The 21,585-nt window shown below is 34.3% G+C and overlaps 1 long non-coding RNA gene across 1 annotated transcript; it reads right to left on the bottom strand.

Annotated features, from left to right (window-relative positions):
- Window positions 1–9,376: 9,376 nt before the first annotated feature.
- Window positions 9,377–12,506, bottom strand: LOC145594879 (uncharacterized). Its single transcript, XR_014102887.1, has 3 exons — window positions 10,667–12,506; window positions 10,539–10,584; window positions 9,377–10,458 (listed from the first exon to the last, which is right to left on the bottom strand). It is a non-coding gene; the product is annotated as an uncharacterized LOC145594879 (long non-coding RNA).
- Between the last annotated feature and the right edge of the window lie 9,079 nt (window positions 12,507–21,585).

Genomic DNA, 21,585 nt, shown 5'->3' on the forward strand with positions numbered 1-21,585 from the left:
CTTAATTAGAGTTTTACAATTAAAAAGACCCAACCTCATTCCGCACGACAAAATGTGAGGTTGGTAAATAGCTAAAGCCATAAGACCATATACAAGAGTAAAAATTAATGGTCTTACTACTAAACACACTGTGCCCCTTCGAAAAGCAATAAAAACAAAGTTGAAGACAGCAACTAAACTAGAGAATACATACACCAGCAACAGATTACTCCTCGTCAGAGTCTTCATCAGCATTCAGAGCAGCTACAGCAGCAAGCTCTGTATTGTAAATAGGCAGGACAGACTCAGGACAGGTAAGATACAATCGATGTCTCATACTCATTCCAATTTGTGCTAATTCATGAGCAACAGCATTGTGAGTTCTCTTCACATGAAGGATTTCAAAGGTGTCAAAATATTTGATATCCTCCTTAATATCCTTCACCACAGCAGCCAATTCGTGATGGAGAGTACTACTTGCGAAATTGAGCATGACACTGAGAGAAAGCGCATCCACTTCTAATTCCACATCCTTCACCTCCAGCCATTTAACCATAGCAATACCTTCTCTGACTGCTAGCAATTCAGTTGCAAAGGTTGTGATTGCATTGTACTTGCTCGAAAAACCCATTATCCAAGACTGACAGGGTAAAGTCGTATCCCCTAATCAAAAATAATTACCTAAATCACTAACTAAGGTAGATAGGGAAGTAGGGTCGAACTCCACAGGGAAACAAGTCTTTTTAATTCTAATTAATTATTATACTCTAAATTATCTAAGTAACCAATATTTTTAATTATGAATTCTATACTACGAAGAATAAGTTTAGGGAGAAAAGAATCAATAATAAGGAAACCTAGGGTCACAGGTTCACCAATAATTAATATTCCGGGATAGAACGAAGTAATTAATAATTAACAATGCATAGATAACATGATTAACAGGCTCTCGCAATTTATTAATCAACATAGATCTAACAGGCTCTCGCAATTTACTAGACCTAAGTTCCTATTAAAAATAGCCTTTAACATTAAATCAACATCTGCTCGATTCATCAATTCAATATTGCTAAACATTCACAATCAAATTACATCTGCTCGATTCATAATCTAATTGCAAAGAATTAAAACAATTCAATAAGAAATTATCATGCAATATCAACAATCAATAATAACAAACTATCCCTTCATATTAATTATGGATCCCCATAAACCCTAGAATTAAACTACTCACTAATCATCATAACTAAACCAATCAAATAAATAATTAAAAGCATAATCAAGAAAACAATTAAAATAGCTGAAATTAAAAAGGGAAGAAATTGTACCAAAGTAAATCTGGAATTAAGAGAAAAATTAAGCACAAAAGTTTAGAGAGAATTTAAGAGAGAGAAAGATACTAAGTAGAGAGAGAAAGTCTAAGAAAAGAGGTAAGTAATTATTTCGTACAAAAAACGTATTTAAACTACTCCTAAAACAAGAATTAAACTAAACTTAATCAGACTCTAGGAAAACACGTGCCCGATCGGGCGAAGGGCCGCCCGATCGGGCCCGCCTTTTTTACAACGCCTTCACTGATGTGCCGCGCCCGATCGAGCCTACGCTCACCCGATCGGGCGCGCCTCATCCTTGAGAGTGCCTTTGCGCGCATCCGCCCGATCGGGCGTATGCTTGCCCGATCGGGCCCGGTCTTCTTCTTCGAGGCTTGAACTTCGATTGGGCTAGATTTCTCGGCCCAATCCATATTTCCTCTCGGGTCTCGAATACATGGTCCAAATGCCTCGTGATCCCAATTACCGAGCCCTTAATCACCGGCTATCACCGATCTTGGGCTCCAAAAGTGGTCGTGTCCTTCTAGCTTCCGTAGTCGATCCAATAAAGCCCGGGAAAAATCTCCAAGAGTGCAATTTCCTGTAAAATACAACTAAAACTACGAAAACACTAGAACACACAAATTAGTAATAAAAGTGGCCCGAAAGAGCCAAAAACACTACTAATAACGACCACGGAACGGGGATAAAACACTATATAAACTAGACATATCAAAGACCCATCATCCCTTCGCACAACTTACTTGATAGATCACACAAATTACAATTATAAAATTTACACATATAATAATACAGTGTACAATTAATAAACAAATTATAACCAAACAATTCTAATAATTTAATACAATCACATTATAATCAAGCAACTCCAAAAAATCAATAGTGTGATTACATATAATAAATAATACAATCAAATTATAAACAAACCATCTAAAGATTGATAGTGTGATTAGTGAAAGAGTAATAACCCACGCACTCAATTAAGAGTACTCCGATCTCACAAAATCCACGGACAAAATTATATCAAAAGTTGGCTTATGGAATGCAAAATTCATCACATACATTGGAAGAAGGTTAGAAAACAATAAAGGGTTGACTTTGGTTTTAGAAAATCCAATTGATGATTTGCTTCACAAAACATCAAGAAAGCTCACAAAAGTTTTTTTTGTTTTTTGTTTTTATTATTATTTTTTTTTTTGAAAATTGGATTAGCAACATAGGATAAAACTGGAGTACATAGAGACAAAGATGATAACTATTAGGGTATAAATAATATTTCAGAGGTTTTTCAGTGCGGCAAGCCACATGGTGCGGCACGGTTACTTGTATTTTAGGGTTACTTGTATTTTGGGGTTACTTGTATGGGTTACTTGTATGGGTTACTTGTAGGGTGTTACTTGTATTATGAGGTTACTTGTATTGTGGGGTTACTTGTATGTGTTACTTGTATTATGAGTAACTCCAGACCAAAATCCCATACCAAACCAGTAACACCCTACAAGTATCCTCTGATCAAAACCAATAACAGTCATACAAGTAACACATGACAAAACCAGTAACACCCTACAAGTAACCCCGACCAAAACCAGTAACACCCATACAAGTAACCCCATAATACAAGTAACACCTGACAAAACCAGTAACACCGTATAAGTAACCCCGACTAAAACCAGTAACACCCATACAAGTAACCCCATAATACAAGTAACACCTACAAGTAACCCCTAACAAAACCAGTAACACCCTATAAGTAACCCCGACCAAAACCAGTAACACCCATACAAGTAACCCTAGAATACAAGTAACAACTACAAGTAACCCCTGACAAAACCAGTAACACTCAAGTAACCCTTGCCGCACCATGTGGCCAGCCACATACAAAAATTTGTAATAATCTTTATAGTTTGGTATACAAAGATTCCTTTTAGATAATAATAGGGTTTATAACTTTCCAAACTCTAAAATAAAATATATAACATTGGAAAAGTTAATTAATAAAAATAACTATTTTTTTATACAATATAATATATAAAATCATAAAATATTTGGGTATTACAAATAAAGTTGTGTGAATTTGGATATCAACCCATTCAAGAACCAAAGACCGACATAAATAAAGCGAACAGATTCAGGCTCGAATTAGTGCGCCGAGATGGAACACTCCCACCCGATCTAGCATTGGGCCCGGTCAGCCTTCACGCCAACTGAGAGCTTGCTTTTGCTTGGAATCGGGCTCCTCTTGCTTTGGGCCCAAAAGTCTCTCTACCAACTACTTGGTTCATTCTAGTAAAATTGGATCCACTTTTTTTCAACTTTTAAACACTTTTTTTTTTCCAGCTCACAATTAAGAACACTAAACTTCTCTTTCTACACCTAACTTGATATTTAACTCTCTCACCTCACTTACTAATAGCTCCTCAAGCCAAGCTTGGGACTAGACCTGGCAATCCTGACCCAGACCCGATGACCCGACTCGAATGACCCGACCCATGATCCGAAATCGACCCGAAACCAGTGACCCGAAATTGACCCAAAACCCGAATTAACCCGACCCGACCCATACCCCAACCCGAAGTGAAACTGACCTGACCTTGACTCGAAACCCGAAATGACCCAACCCGAAACGACCCGACCCGAGATGACCCGACCCAAAGTTGACCCGAAACCCGAAACGACCCGACCCAAAGTTGACCCGAGACCCGAAGTTGACCTGACTCGAAAATGACCCGACCTTTAACTTCTTTTAGTAAATAATTATATAAGTTATAAAAAGTTTATATTAGAAAATTATACATTAAAATAGACTAAACAACATCTTACATGACTACATTGACTTTCATATCATAGCTAAAAAAGATGGTCAAAGTGAGATGTGTGAATAGTGCAAAATGTCAAATCGTTAAGAGTAATTTGGGACGGAGGGAGTATAAAAATAATTTAAAGAAATTATTACAACAATGACAATGATAATAAGAGTACGTATTAAAACTAAGATCAATAAGAGAGTGAGGTATAACTCAATTAGTTAGAGCATCCCTCATAGTTTCAGGAGATCCTGAAAGTGATTCTCAGTCTAAAGTTCTAAATACACACACAAAAAAAAAAGGTTAATAAAAGTCAAACAATTACTATAATCCATGAAAAAAATAGCCTTAATAAATATAGTGAGTTTTTCATCAATAAATAAATAAATAAATATATATACAGAGTTGAATTTAACCCAATGAATCATCCGAATATGACTCGACTAGAAGTTGACCTGACCCGAAGTTGACCCGGAAATTGGACCCGAAAATTGACCTGACCCGAACCAAACTGACCCGGCCCAAACTTGACCCGACCTGAACTCGACTCGAAGTGTTGACCCGATACCCGACCCAACCCGAAATCAACCCGAAACCTGAAATGACCCGACCCGACCCGAACTTGACCTGATAATCTTTTGACCCGAACTTGACCCGACCCGAAATGACCCGACCCATACCCGACCCGAATGACCCATTTGCCAGGTCTACTTGGGACTAGTAAACAATGGGGCAAATTAGACTTGTAATACGGCTGAAAACAATGAAAAGGGTGCAAGCAACTACATGGGTAGCAAGAAGGGAACAAAGTATCTAAAATCATGTGAAGGCTACCTAAAAGAACAAATATTTCCGTTCTCCTCAATGTGTATATATGTGAACCATACAACATTACTAATAGTTGCAAACTAATACTCAAATTCAAGGATATACAAGAAGGAACTAACAAACAACCTAACCAACTCAACTAGCACTAGTAGAAAAACATAAATGAACCGTTGCGAATATTTCCACTTATTTGCACCCGTCAAATCTAAACCGCTTCAAAACTGGCGCTCATTTATATTTTTCTACTAGTATAGGCAAGCATCTCACATGTGAAAAAATTTACTCATGTTAGGGCTTCTAAACAATCTAACATCAAATCAAGTCTAATCCTCGATATTCATCATCAATAACCATGACACAAATAATTTCCAAACATTTTCATCAAAGGACGAGAAAGCATGGTTTATATTCATTGGAACATATATTTGGATTATTTTTATGATTTTGAAAGCAATAAATTATCCTAAAAAAGAAAATAAAATCTAAACTAAGAGCCACAAAAAAAAAAAACTTTATTCATTCCAACGATAGTTCATTGTCACACGAAAAACGTTCCAACAAGAGGCGAGAAAGTTATGGCGTTAAGCTGATTTTTTTATGCGCACGCGAGCTCAATTGGCCCTGATTATCTGTTATAAAATAAAAGGAAAAATTGTAAAAAAAATAATCCCAACTTTACTGTATTTTGTTACAATAATCCCAACTTTGGATTATTCTGGAATAATCCTGAATAATTCAAAGTTGGGATTATTGAAACAATATACGTGAAAAATGCATAAGGAAATTCTAAATAATGAATGATAAAATTTTAGCAAGTTCTTAATTTTAAGCATATTAGTTTTAATTTTGAAAAAATCGTTTTTCATAAGAACAATAAATAAGAAAATTTTCTTAGTAAGTTTATATATGTATGAGATTGAGATTGAGATTGAGATTGGTATTTCATAAACAGAAGTTCTAACCTATTAACAAAAATCAGACATTAAGGGTTATCAATATTATTGAACTTATTAAAGGTCTGATGAGCTTTTACCAATTTCATCCATTCCTATTTTGAAATATAAGAATTTCATTTGCTATTTGGAAACTAGGTTCCCTAAGGTTTCTAATTTGGTCACACGTCCTTATAGGATTTATGCTTTATATATGGGGAAATTCTCATGAGAATTTTTCTTATGTGAGAACACTTTTTATGTTCTAAATTTTTACTCGTATGTTCTAAATTTTAAATCTGATGTTCTAAACTTTTTCCCAGGTGTTCTAAATTAAATCAGATGTTCTAAATTAGTACTCACATGTTCTAAACCATAAATTAGTTAAGTTAGATGTTATAAATTTCGAATGACTTATTCCGAAATTTTAACTTATATGTTCTAAATTTTAAAATGTGTGTGTGTTATAAGATTTTTAGTTATATGTTCTAAATTCGAAAGCATATGTTCCAAGTTTTACTCACATGTTCTATATTTTTACTTATACGTTCAATATTTTTACTCCCATTTTCTATATTTTATACCAATTGTTCTAAATTTTTTATTCACATGTTCCAAATTTTAAATCAGATGTTTAAATTTTAATCATATGTTAGAACCTCTCCTATAATGGGAACTAAAAACTAATTTCAACCATCAGATTAAAACAAATTGGACGGCTATGATTAAATCTGGAAATTAAATTCATTGAACCACTAAAACAAAACTTTCGTTTCTCTCTCCTCTTTCTCACTGATATATTTTCTCTGTCTTCAAGCATTTTAGGTTTACTCACCTCAATCATCAGCTCAAAAGTCGGGAATTTGATACAGTCTACACCATTCTTCAACAATATTATTAATTTGTTGCAAAATTTCTTAATTGTAGAGGTAAGCATTGTAAACTTGGTGTAAATCGATTTTAGGGTTTTTTTTTGTACGATAATCGGATCATATATACTATGAATTTAGAGCATACATTTACAACTTCGTCAACAAGTAGCTATGCTCAGATTCATTAGGATTATATATCCTTTCGATTTTGATAATTTTTGCTCAAAATTTTAGCAAATTCACTTCTATTCAATTCCCGAAAATTTGGTATTTGTATTTCACTGAATTGTGCTTAAATTTCATCAAAATTTAAGCAAAATAAAGTAAATGCATACTAACTGTTTGACAAATTGCCCCAATGAATCATATTATTTTATCAATTTCAAAAGTAGATAGATAATAAGTAAAAGTAAATCAATTATATGCTGAAGTAAATCGAAAGACTAAATTGCTTATTTTTGTCGAGATAATTTTGTGCTCATTTTTTGTGATATTTTGTGAGTTTGAGTACAAATTTAAGTGAATATTTGAGTGACATTGTGAATGCATGTTAAATTAATTTTTTGGCCTAATTTTTTATGTTTGACTTTGTATTTGTACTCATTATTCGCTTCTTGCTTCTTCTGGTGTGCAGGACTTGGTTTTTTTTCTTCTGACTATTTATATGATTTATGCAGGTAGTTGGAATTATGTAATGGGGGGGCGGGTGGGATCCTGTGTTGGGCTGAGTGAGAATTGCACAAATGGGAAAGTTTTGTACATCATTCTGATTGCATTTCTTTATTTATTAGGTGTAATGATGGAGAACCACTCCCTCCTGATGATTAAAAATATGTTATTGACAATGTGTTGAATTAGTATCCTGATAAAGCAACTAAAATTGGGGCTGAAGTTGATTTTATTATGGTATGCATACGAAGCTCCTGCTATTGAAATCCCTTTTTATGTTTTTATGAAATCTAAATAACTTCTAAAATCTTTTCATGTTGCTATATGCACATTATAAAGCATAACAACTTCCAAGAAAGCCGTTGCTTTTATGTCTTTTTAATGGATGGGGATAATGTGGCCTTCTCATACATCAAGTGCTTGGAGACTTATGTTAGAGGAAAGTACGTTTTAGTTGCCGAGTCCTTCACGTCCAAGTATTTTAGAAGGCTTTGTTTTGGAGGTAATCCCTCACCTGCTAGCCCTTTGCCTACAAGCCTCCCACCTCCCAAGTCTAAAAGTATATTGAAATTAGTTAAAAGTAAATAAGATAATTCTAAACGTATATTGAAATTAGTTAAAGTTAATAAGATATTTCAAAAAGTAGATTTAAATGAGATCCACCTTTTCTGCTTCCAATTTAGGTTCAATTGTAAGAAATTTTGGTGCTCTTGGGTTAATCTCACTCTTCTTTAATGTCCTCATCAGCTTGCTCATCTCAAAAATCTCTTTAATTTGTTGCAGTTGTCCAAGAGCTTTAGTTGCTATCAAATCCTCTTTTGTGGGAAAGGTGTTTTCTGGCCTCTTATATATTGATTCTGATGACATGTGCAATTGCTTATTTTGTCCAATGGTATTCTTGTGTTTATGATGTTCATACAATATCATGATAAGATAGTGTCTTTAATTTACAAAGACACTGTTACTGCTAACACTAATGTTGATAAGCCTGAAATTATGATGATGGTTGTGCGAATGGTAAACTTGACTTGAATTGTGTTGCTCCTAGTACTCCTGACTCTTCATTTGATGAAAGATGTTTGATTCATCCTGATTCTAATGTTGGTAATTGTGAAGATAAAGTGAAGTAGAATGAAATATGGGTAGGGATATATAAATCATATGTCTCTAAAAGTAAATAAAAAATAATATACAGTTAATAAAAATAAGCTATATAGTAAACCTATTAGCTCAAATGGTAGAGCACTATGCGGATGCATAGAGGTATAGGTTCAATTTCTATATAGACTATCTCTAAAAGTAACTACAGAATACTCTAAAGTTATTCAAAATACCTCAAAAGTAAATAAAAATCTTTTCAAAAGTAAGTAGAAAAACTAGAAAAGTAAATGAATATATCTCTAAAGTAAATCAAAATAACTCCGAAAAGAAATCAAAAGTAGAGCGTAATAAATTATCTTGAAACTTTGTTATAGCACAAAAACTCCAAGTCATTGACTTTCATATCCTTACAAGACGAGTCAAATTATAAGTTTGATATGGTGTAGAGGTTCTAAAGGTCTATACCGATGGGGGGATTATGGAAGTGGCCAAAGGGGTTTGGATTGTGATTGAATTTCTTATCCTTACAAGGTGGGTCAAGTTATATGAAAGAGGTATATAGATATTAATGTAAATGATTTCAAATTAAAAGTAAATAAAACAATACCAAAAGTAAATTAAAAATTCAATGAATATACACATAATGAAATCATTTAATGGGATATATAAGTATAGATACTTAGTTATGACTTTGATGTCTCGTTATAAGATGGGCAAAATCATAACCTACTTTACCAAATTAAAAATTAATTACGTAAAGAAGCATAGTAAATTAAAGTAAATGTTTTGAAATAAAAAGTGAATAGAATAATATATAAAGTAATTACAAATCATTAAAAAAATGTTATTATTGATCCGATGTGTGGAGCTATTAAGGGGGGGGGGGGGGGGGGGAGTGTTTCACAGCTAGCCATGCTAGAGCTCCTAATATAAGAGAGGGGGCGTGTTCTTGTTGCTGCTCGTTCCAATGCTACTATTGCATCTGACCATGTGGGTGCGCTCTTGCGGGTTGGAGTTTGCCACTCGTATGGGTGTTGTTGTAAGTAGGGGAAATGAGGCAACTCCTGCTCACTCTTGTGCTATTCACACATCATGGCGGTGCCCTCCTACAAGAAGTTGGATATGGATGCATATGTTTTGAGTGGAGCGGGCTATTGCTTGTGACAGTGATCATGGATGAGTTGGATAAGGTTGTAACTTATGGAAAACTACGCTCATACTACACTTCTCCTGCAATTGCTAAAGCTTTGACATTAAGATACGACCTCAACCTACCAAGAAGATTATAGAGTATTTAAAAGTAAATGAAAAATAATCTAAAGTGAATATAAAAGACTTTAAAGTAAACTGAATGAAATACACACAAATAATTGAAAGAAATAATTTTGTCTCATAAATAAATCTACGTGGGATTCGAATACACATCTTTTGTATACTTGCACAATGCTCTACATATTGAGCTAGTAGGCTAGTATATATTGTCGATGTAAAGAAAATTAAGTAAATAAAAATATAAAACGATATCAAAAGTAACCAAACAATCTTACAAGTAAATCTAATTTGAAAGAAGCTTATTAGTCTATTACAAAGATTCATTTCTAATGATCCTGCTGAATATTCAAAATAAACGGTCCTAAAAACACAATTTAAAAAAATAAAACACTCTCATTGTAAAACAAAATTTGTAGGTAATTTGAAGAAAATAAGATGTTAAAGTATAATAAGAAAAAAAATGGTAGAAAATGCATTGTTGCAAGCCTTACTTCTCTTAAAACACAAATGCAGACATGCTCCAAGTTCCTAAGATAGACAAAAACAGCAACTGAAACCAGAAAACATAGAGGAAATAGTGAAATTTCTGCTACAACTAAGCATGTCATTACCTTCTTTGAGGGCTTTAAACTAAACCAATTTGATGTAGGCGGTGACTGTTAAGGAGATCCTTTAGCATTAGCAATAAAATAATTAGTAATAACTTAGATGAAGCCTATTTACAACTTATGCCAAATGAGCAGTCCTAACCATTTAATTTAGGTTCAACATATGTCGTCGTGGTCTTCTTCTTTTTCTAATAACAGAACAAATACATTAGCTATATATTGATAATAGATAAATTTAAATCAGTTAAAATTCCAAGAGAAAATACTCACAAGTAACACATCCAGCCCTTCCATTATAGGGAGTTGAATGTCCTCCATAGCTAAAAATCACCGCTAATAAAATATAGTAAATTAATTATATAATAGATAGGAATAAAGTATGACAACAAGAGCATACAAATTTGCAGTCTATCAGGCATATATAGCTAAAATAGAAGTATGAATTGTCCTACTCATAATGCTTTCTTTTAGTGCAAGAGCAATGGATAACAAAATAAAAAAATTAAAAAAATCCAACTGCAAGAAACATGCCTAAAAATCACTACCATTAATGACTTGTCAACAGGACAATTCGTATCATTAATAACTGCACATTTTTTCACGCTTCCAATTCTGTTGAACCCTTTTCAAGGGCAGTTGCCTCAGTCAGGTCTGGAAGTCTAGAACTCTGGATCATGAGTTTGAAAATGGTTTCTTAGGCATAAGGGGAAGACAAAAGAATTCAGGATGCTATTGTAGAACATGTAGATTGGTTCTATACATTTAAGGTTTAGATCCCTATAATCCCTTTTTCTATACACTATATATCCAATATGCCTGATATACTAGAGTGATGCAGAGAAGATACCTGACAAGCAGAATAAACCACATTAACCGCCATTGGTTACTAGCAAGCATACCCCCATGAAGGTTAAATTATCTATAACTCCTTTGTAAATTAAAGCATAATCCCACATCTCCAAAAGGAAGCCCAGAATCAATATGTCAAGAGTCAAAGTGTGGTTATTCTACTTAAGAATCCTTCATTATGCAGATTTCTTAGTATGTTCTATCATTATTAGATTTCATGGTATAGTCCGATTGAAGTTTTGTAGATCCTAAAAGCTACCTGCACTAATCCACTAATAACCCACTTTAAAAATCCAACACAAGGCAAAACCCCCAATTCCCCAAACCACCTTTATCAATAAACTAAAGCCTTAGTAAAGTGAAATTCTGATAGAAATGCAGAACAACAACAATAATCAATGTTAAGAACATACAAGCTAACACAATCAGCTTTGTCCAAGACCTAACTCATAGTCAAGAATGCAAGTTACATTATCATTCATTTCATACAAGTAGAGATTAATGTACCAGCGAAATATAAGTCATTTCCACTACATCAATACATTGAAAAAGATACTATTGCCTCGCAAATCGCGATTGCGAACTCAAGGCATAAAAGTAAAACAAAAACTCATAAAAGTGAATAAGATTTTATTAAAAGTAATTATCCAAAAGTAAATTATTATCCAACCACCCAATGCATATCCCTGATGATAATCCAATTCACCATTGAATTATCCCCTGGAAAAAAATTAGAAATGCATTGCACTTTTCAAAAACTCAAAAATAATATGTCATTGCACAAAGAATAGCAACATATCATAAAATTGCACCAAAACAACACGAAATTATTGATCTAATTATAAATTAAAGAGAAAACACAAATTAATCACAAATACCGAAATAAAACATTGTGAAAACTCTAGTTTTCGCAATCGAAATCACATAATATCAAAAAATCGAATTAAACCAAATAAAAAAAAATAATCGAAATTAAATTAAATTGTTCATAAATAACCAACAACAAAGATCCAAGAACATAATCAATGAATCAAATATGCGATAAATAGGAAAAAAAAAATAGCGAAAATCCTAATTTCAAATTCAAAATAATCGAGAATTAAATATGTAGTAACTAATTAAATAAAAAACAAAAAACAAAAACAAAATAAAATAACTTGTTCAAAATAACAGGTGATGACAAAGATTAAAGAAAAAGATTCAAGAATTTGATATGGGAAGAACAATGAAAAATCGCATCAGGGAGAATTTGAAGGAAGAAAGAGAAAGAGTGAAGAAGAGAGAGAAAGGGAAAAAGGAAACTGATGAGTTTTTGGGTAGTCATTCAAAAAACCGAATTTCCTATTTTACCCTTAATGAGGCGGGTGAGATCTCGCCCGTTAGATGAAGTGTAATCAACAGTGGAGATGAGTTCCTAGTTCCTTTTATTCACCTTGGTTCTCACATTATCCCATTTCTATATACATATATTATTCACCTTGGTTCTTACATGATCCCATTTATATATATAATACACACACACACTTTTTACTATAAAAAAGGAGATTACTCTTATCCAAATCTCCACTCACCACTTATTTCTTATCTCCTTCTACCTTCCTTCTTAATCGGAAAAACAAAGTAAAATCATCATTAATTCGGCCACCATGATCCAAAATAGCCAAGAAGATCAACCTATCTTCACCTTCAAAAAAGACATGAGTATGATATGGGTGTACTTCATGTACATTGTGGGGTTAGTGGTCTTCCTAAAAGCCGCATTAATTTACCTACTAATTAACAAGTGAACCTCGAAATTAGTTCGGTGGAGCAGAGCAAAAATGTATGTGGTGTCAGACACACTTCAATTATAATATATTTCTTTATTATTTAAATAATTATTTTATCTCGTTTTCATTAAATAAAGTATTTTATGTGAAACTTAATTAAAATCTATTAAATTAATAGTCACAAACTTAATTTAAATCTCTTTTTCCTATACACCAATATATGTTACTGTAGACACCCAATTGTGTCTCCCCAAATCCAAACCCAGTGTTGAATACTGTAGACACCTAAAAATGTCTCCCCAAAACCAAACCCGATGATGAACAACCTTTCACCGCCACTATTGGTCGGGTTCAGTATTTAATCCCGAGAGTGCTTAAAAAATCGTATTTTATTAAATTCATATTTTTGAACAGTCCATGGATTAGCCTTGATGTTTGGTAAAAGCATAGTTTTAATTTCAGCCCAAACTTATTATTTAATTTTAGCCCAAACCTTTTTTATTTTATTGTTTTATTATTTCTTTTTGGCCCAAACCTTTTATTTATTTTTATTTAATTATTTTCTTATTTTAGCCCAAATAATGATAAGTCAGAAAAGGCCCGAAATTATTAATCGGCACTTAAAATGCCGAATGAAATTAAGGTTAAAAATGTATTTAGACGGAAAATAGACTGGAAATTCCCGCGCCACGGCAGACTGCCACCGTGTCACGGGAGGTCTGCCGTGACACGGGACATTTCGTGTCTTTTCCGCGTAAACCCTTAACGCGTTTTCTTTCCCGTTTTCTGAAAATTTCCCGCGTCACACCAAAAATGTACCGTGTCACGGGAAAGTGTGTCGTCTGACGGTGGGACTTCCCGTGTCACGGTACAGTTTGCCGTGTCACGGGATACTTTTTTAGAGTTTTTTTTTTATTATTTTAGGGTTCCGTGTGCTCCCTCAGCACATTTTCCCTATAAATACCCCCTCATTTCTGATGTACGGGGCACCGAGTAATTCTCTGATTTATTTTTCTCTCTTCTATGCTTTAGCCTAAACACTAGCCTACCCTTTTCACTTCAAAATTCCTTCTTCAAGTATTCAAAGGAGTCCATACTTTACTCGTAGTTCTATCCTTAAGCCAAGGCGTGAAAGGTAGAATTGTTTGAGGGTTTGACCCCAAAATCAACTTTACTTTATTTAATTTAATTTAATCATCGTTTTATTATTTCCTTGAAGTTATTAACTCGTTTATTATTTTGTAGTTGCAAACAAACAGAATCAAAGTAAGGATCATATTCCTTTTATTTCTATTATTTTTCTAACGATTTTATGTTGTTGGAATTGTGATTAAATTGCTTTCAATATTAATGTTAATTCTTTTATTATTTTTATGATCACTATATTGCATGTTTAAAGGGAATATGTAATTGAAATCACGCCTAATAAGATAATTTGGACAACCGGTTTAGGATCCTTTTTAATCTTGTTAATTAATTCAAGTGATCATCAATATTTTAGAATTATGTGTGCATTAATATTCAACCAATTTAGTTAAATAATAGTTTGGAGCGAATTGAATTATTGTTTGTATGCCTTTGAGATCACAGGAATGCTTTTCAATATAAGAATCGAGTAGAGGCCAATACGGGCGAATGTGACTCCATGACTCACTTCGTACCATCATCCCCGATCCTCCTTTCGTGGTTCTGAACCATATGGAGTTAGTAATCTCATGGATTATGAATGAGGTGTAACCTTCACGGGTCAATCGTTGTTGCCTTTGTTGTCCCTTATCGTGGTTGCCTTTTTATGATCCGTGAACGGTTTACAAGTTAAAAACTTGTTGGCGGCTCCCTACTTTATTTGTCCCTAATCGTTGTCCCTAATCGTAATGTCAATTCCCACTTCCTATGAGTGCCAAGCATATTCACAACATGCTTTAACGTAGGCGCACTTCGAGCGACGCATACAAATACCTTTCGCGTCATTTGATTATCAAACGAAGTGAAAGTGTGAAAAGTCTAGTGATGAGGATGTTTTTATTAAAATATTTCTCTTTCTGTTTTCTAAAAATATTTCTTTTCTTACTCCTATTTTTGAGAAATAGCCAATACAATTTGGTTTGGTCCATAATAAAAGTCCAATAATAGTGTAGTTGGATTGGGCTCGAAAAAAGCTTTCCAATGATATATTATAGGCCCAATTCCGATGACTTATGAGGAAGTTATGGATTAAGTTAGATTAGGCCTAGTGATTTTTAAAGGTGGCCCGATGATTTAGAAGAGGGCCTATTAATTATATTTTAAAGATGTTTTATTTAGAATAAAATATATTAAATCTGATTTCGAAAACTGCTCGGACTCTTTATTACTTGCAACCGGTGTTAAAGGTAATTACGCGTAGAAAAGCGCGTTGATTTTTGGACTAGCACAAGAGGACAGAGTCGTCGCTAGGCGCTGACCTTCGTCGCCTGGCGTCGAGCTTGTCGTCTAGCGCTGGCTCCTGTCGTTTGCGACGGGAGGTATTTTATTCCGAATATGATTTTCTTCGATCCCGTGCTGTTTTTCTTATAAATAGGGGTCGTGTCTCCCTGTTTTCAAATCATCTACATCTACAATCTTCTCTCTCTCTCTAAAAGCTAGAAGCTTTCCTTCTCTCTCTATTTTTTTTTCTAAACCTTCCATCTCTAAAAAAACCTCATTCATTAGTTCTAGACACACCTAGCCAAGTTTGAAGTTGCCTTCCCCCTAGACGTGAAAGGTTTGATATTTTTGAGGGTTTGGTCCCTAATCTCTATTTCAATTATTTAATTGTTTGTTTTATATTTTCCTTGAAGTTACTAACGTGTATTTTGTTATTAGAAAGAGGTACGGGGCATCGAAGTAAGTACTTTAATTGTTTTATTATTATAGAAATCATGCTTAGATTATTATTTTGCTTCCTAGTATCATGTTAGGATGTTTTATTGCTTCCTAGTTTCATGTTTAGGGTTAATTAATATTTCTAATATCATGTATGATTAATGTGATGCTTCCTATTCTTTTCTTATATCATGTTGGTATCATGTTAGGGCTAAAGCTTTGATTTTTAATGTTTAGTGACATGCTAGGGTTTGTTATTAATCTTGTTAGTATCATGCTTAGGATCTTGCTATTATATTTTAACATGATTATTTTAATTATGATTGTTGTTTCGGTTATGATTATGATTGTTATCATGTTGCTTGTTGTATATTTATTGTTATGGCTTGATCACACCTTTTATGCATGTTTAAAGGGAATTTGTACTTGTAATCACGCTTAATAAGATAATTAATAATCTTTTTTAGGCTAATATGATTATAACTTAAGTGATCGCCAATAATAGTTTTGTTTGTGCATTAATATTCAACCAACATAGATTAAACAGGTTCAGGGTTAACTTATTGATTACATGTTAGTCAGAAAGCGCACATGAATACGAGAAGAATAAAGTAGAAGCATATTGTAGACACCCATTTTTGTCTCCCCAAAACCAAACCCAGTGATGAGTACCTTTCACGTCGAATCATAATCGAATGAAACGAAAGTGTGGTCTAGTGTTGCGGAAAGTTTTATTTCTTTTCTCTTCTCCCTGTTTTGGAAAACTTTATTTTAAGAAAACAGCCAATCCAGTTTGGTTGGTCCATGATATGGGTCCAATAGTAGTGTAGTTGGATGGGGCTTGCAAAGACCTTTCCAACGATATATTATAAGCCCAATTCCGATGAATATTGAGAAAGTTATGGCCAATTTACTAAACTGGGCCTGGTTTGAGCTTTATGTACGACCCAATGATCTAGGGGAGGGCCTAATATGATTTATCATTCCTAATGCAATTAGGAATGGTTTTGGTCTTCTAGAATCTTCTAGAAGGTTATTTTCATTCCTAATTCAATTAGCATTGATAAGTTGACTTTGTTGACTTTTTCAGAGTTTTAATCAAGATCAAATAGCATTTTCGAAGGAATTATATTATTTTATCTTCCAGTACGGTAAATCTATCGGATTTTCGAAAACGCGTTGAAATCCAGTTTGGCGTCCAACCCCAGTCCTTGGCGCCTGGAACCAGGCTTGGCGCCAGGTGCTAGCCATTGGCGCCTGGCGCTAGCCACTGGTGCTGGCGCCAACTAGCCAGGGCTGGCGCCAATGTTGTTTTGCGATCTTCAGACTCTGTTTTGTTAAATTATCTTTTTTGGATGATTTTCTCTATAAATATCGTATCAAAAACTCCGTTTTCATTCACCAACATTCACAAAATTACCAACTATCTTCATCATCTACATCCATCATTCATCAACTCTCTTCATTCACAAGTTTTCATTCATCAATTCTTAATTAAAAACATTCTTTCTTTTGCATTCTTTCTAAACTTTGTTTTTTCATACAAAATTCCGCATTCGCAAGATCTAGAAACACCTAGCCATATTCGAAGTTGCCTTCGCCCTAGACGTGAAAGGTTTTAATTTCTGAGGGTTTGGTCCCAAATCTCTATTTCAATTATTTAATTTAATTGTTTTGATTATTATTTTCCTTGAAGTTACTAACGTGTGTATTTTGTTATTAGAAAAAGGTACGAGGCATCAAAGTAAGTACTTTAATTGATTAATTGATTTATGATGTAGATATCATGTTTATATTGTTATTATGATATTCCTAGTATCATGTCTAGGGTATTTTTAATATTAAATATGATTTCTATGATGCCTTTTATTCTCTTTCTAATATTAATTCATGTTAGTATCATGTTAGGGTTAAAGATTTGATTTTTATCGCTTAGTGACATGCTAGGGTTTGTTATTAATCTTGTTAGTATCATGCCTAGGATCTTACTTTTATTATGCTTTAACATGAACATGATTATGATTATAATCGTTATAATTTATGATTATGAATATTATAATTATTATTGTTATTATTATTATTATTATTATTATTATTATTATTATTATTATTATTATTATTATTATTATTATTATTATTATTATTATTATTATTATTATTATTATTTTGATAACGATTATTTTATTTATGATGGTTATGAATATTATTATTATTATTATTATTTTGATAACGATTATAATTATTGATATTGATTATTGTGTTGCTTGATACATATTATATTTATTGTTGTTGCTTGATCACACCTTTTTATTGCATGTTAAAGGGAATTTGGTACTTGCAATCACGCTTAATAAGATAATTAATAATCTTGTTTAGGATTAATGTGATTATTATTTCAAGTGATCGCCAATAATAGTTTATTTGTGCATTATATTCAACCAACATAGATTAAACAGGTTTAGGGTTAATCCTAATGATTGCATGTTAGTCAGAAAGTGCACATGAATACGATCAGAATAAAGTAGAGGCCTATTATTAGGGCAGGTTCAATCTCTTTTAGGTTAGATTTGTACCATCATCCCCGAACACTTATTTGGTTCATGACCTTATGGAGTTGACGATCTCTTGGATCGTTAAGGGGTGTAACCTTCACCTCGTGAACGGTTTACAAGTTCCTTAAAAACTTGTTGGCGACTCTTTTGCTCTATCTTCTTCCCTTTTGGACGCCACCATACTTTAGTGTATGATCACAGTGGGGTTCAAGCTAGTGGGATTTTAAAGGCTTGAAATTATTCCCTACAGTTTTTGGCGACTCCGCTGGGGAGGATTTCTATTTTAATTCCTGAATTTTTTTCGGCAATGATTTAGAATGAGTGGATGAGACTCGAAAAGTTCTAAGTATTTCATGTGCGTAATTTTGATTAACATTATTGTCATATGCATAAAAAGGTTCTCATTGGAAAGACCATCCGTAATGAGTAAAAAACATAGGATTTTACACGTAGGAAATTTGAGAAATGTCTTTCACAACTAGGACTGAAATAACACCGCGCGAAACTGGATGATTTTATTGAGCACAGAAAGCTGCTGAGGCATGTGGGAAGTAGCGTCAGGGGCCAGAGCTTGGCGCCAACATTTTAGTCGTAGCGCCAGACGCCAGTATTGGCGCCAGGCGCTACAGCTAAAAGTTGGCGCCAGTCTCTGTTTGCTGGCGCCAATTTCCCCCAATACCGAGCCAGAAATATGCGTTCTAATTTCGACCGGTTTTTCGTATTGTTTGCTCGATCCTGCTTCCTGATTGAATTTTTTCTCACTTTTCTGAAACCCATATGTGTTCTACATATGGACATAACCTTCTGGGAATTCATGCTCTATCTTCCGATTGAACGCTCCTGGCAACAAAGGGTACATCTGAGATGTTGAATTCACCAAACCATGGAAGTGAGTTTTTTCTAAAAACTCGCGGTGTCCCATCCACACGCGCTAACCCTTCACGGTTAGGCTTCTCCGCGGTGCATTCGGACAATTAACCATGGACCCTATTTGACTAAACCATATCCCGAACTTTAGAGAACTAGAGCCATGGTTAGGTTGCGAACTCATTGCATCATATTGTGCCTACTTGACTAATTGTGCATTATTTGTTGTGCATATATATTCTATGTTTCTCTTAACCGTTTGTTGATTTGTGTTGAGACTAAAATTAATGACTTAAAGAACTTTGCCTAATTAATTAATTAATTAATTTGAGTCAATAAAGTTTTTTTTTAATCGGAATTGACCTAGTACGACTTTAGGCATACCCCAGTTGACTAATAATATCGAAAATAGTCCCAGACCGAAGCTCCAATATTGGCGCCAAAGTCTGAGCTGTAGCGCCAATGTATAGTGTGTAGCGCCAGACATTAACTAAATTGTCTGGCGCCAATCACCATATTGTGACGCCAGTCCTGTCGCTTGGCCGACAGTTCGGATTATTTGTCGAGTCATCGTCTAATGTCTAATTAGTCAGTTTTCTGTTTAATTCGGTTAATTTTGCTGACAATAATGCTTAATTGAATCAATGATCGAGTTTAGGCACTAAGTCCCATGGTCATGACACGAGTCTTAACATGTCACCATATTGTGACGCCAGTCCTGTCGCTTGGCATTGTAACTTCATCCCCAAACTTCCAGTCATGGTTCCAGATCTATTGGAGTTAACGATCTCCTAGATCGTTAAGGGGTGTAACCTTCACCCTGTGAATGGTTTACAAGTTCCTAAAACTTGTTGGCGACTCTTTTACTCTAGCTTCCTTCCCTTTTGACGCCCCCATGCTTAAGTGTATGATCACAGTGGGGCTCAAGTGTGGGATGAATTGAAATATTACCTACAGTTTTTTGGCGACTCAACTGGGGAGGATTTTTATTTTAATTCCTGAAATTTATTTTAGCAATGATTTAGAATGAGTGGATGAGACTTGAAAAGTTCTAAGTATTTCATGTGCGTAATTTTGATTGACATTATTGGCATAAGCATAAAAAGGTTCTCATTGGAAAGACCATTCGCAATGAGTAAAAATCATAGGATTTTTACACGTAGGAATCTAGGGAAATATCTTTCACAACTAGAATCGAAATAATGCTACGAAAAAACCCGAAAAATTCAAGAACATAAAGCTGCTGCATGTAGGAATTAGCGCTGAGAAAACAACGTCATCGCCAAATGATGGCGCTGTCCCCAGGCGACAAGGTTGTCGTCTGGCGATAGTGCCAGCGTCTGGCGACGACGCTATTTTCTCGCGCCAAATTCTCCCACTACCGAGCCAGAAATCTACCTTCTTGTTTCGACTAGTTTTCTAGTACTGTTTGCTCGATTTTACTTCTTGATTGAGTTTTTCCCTATTTTCTGAAACCCATATGTGTTCTACATATGGACATAACCCTCTGGGAATTCATGCTCCATCTAGTAATTGAACGCTCCTGGCAACGAAGTGTACATCCGAGAATGTTGAATTCACCAAACCATGGAAGAGAGTTTAACTCGCGAGGTCCCATCAACACGCGCCAACCCTTCCAAAGGTAAGGCTTTCGCACGGTGGATCTGGACTCATAATCATGGACCCTCTTTTACTAACCCATATCCCGAACTTTAGAGAACTAGAGCCATGGTTAAGTTGCAAACTCATTGCATCATATCGTGACTATATGACTAGTTGTGCATTATTTGTGGTGCATACTCTATGTGTTTTTCCTAACCGTTTGTTTGATTTGTGTTTGAGTTAAATAAATAAAAATAATGACTAAAAGGATTTTTTTTCTAATTTAATTATTTAATTAATTAATAAATGATTAAAGTTTACTTAATTAATCAAACTGGACTTAGTACGACTTTTAGGCTAATCCCTTTAGAGCAAAATACTGGAAACAGTTCTAGGTCGATGTTCCATAGAGGCGCAAAGATTTGGACTGTGTCTCCATACGCTAGTGTCCGGCGCCAGGCGAAGATCTCGTCGTCTGGCGTTGGCTGCCACCGTCTGGTGACAGTACTGTCGTCTGACGACAGCCTGTAAATTTGCTCGAGTCTTCACGATGTGTCAGTTTAATCAATTTGCTAATACGGTTTAATCAGTCTATTAATGGTATTAATTAAATTTAGTCCTTAATCGAGTCTAGGCACATAGTCCCATGGTCTCACAAAAAGAGTTAAAGTATGTCACTCACATTCACCATTAAAGCACACGTAAT

The sequence above is a fragment of the Chenopodium album genome, chromosome 1 (assembly GCF_948465745.1).
Source record: "Chenopodium album chromosome 1, dcCheAlbu1.1, whole genome shotgun sequence".
NCBI lineage: Eukaryota > Viridiplantae > Streptophyta > Magnoliopsida > Caryophyllales > Amaranthaceae > Chenopodium > Chenopodium album.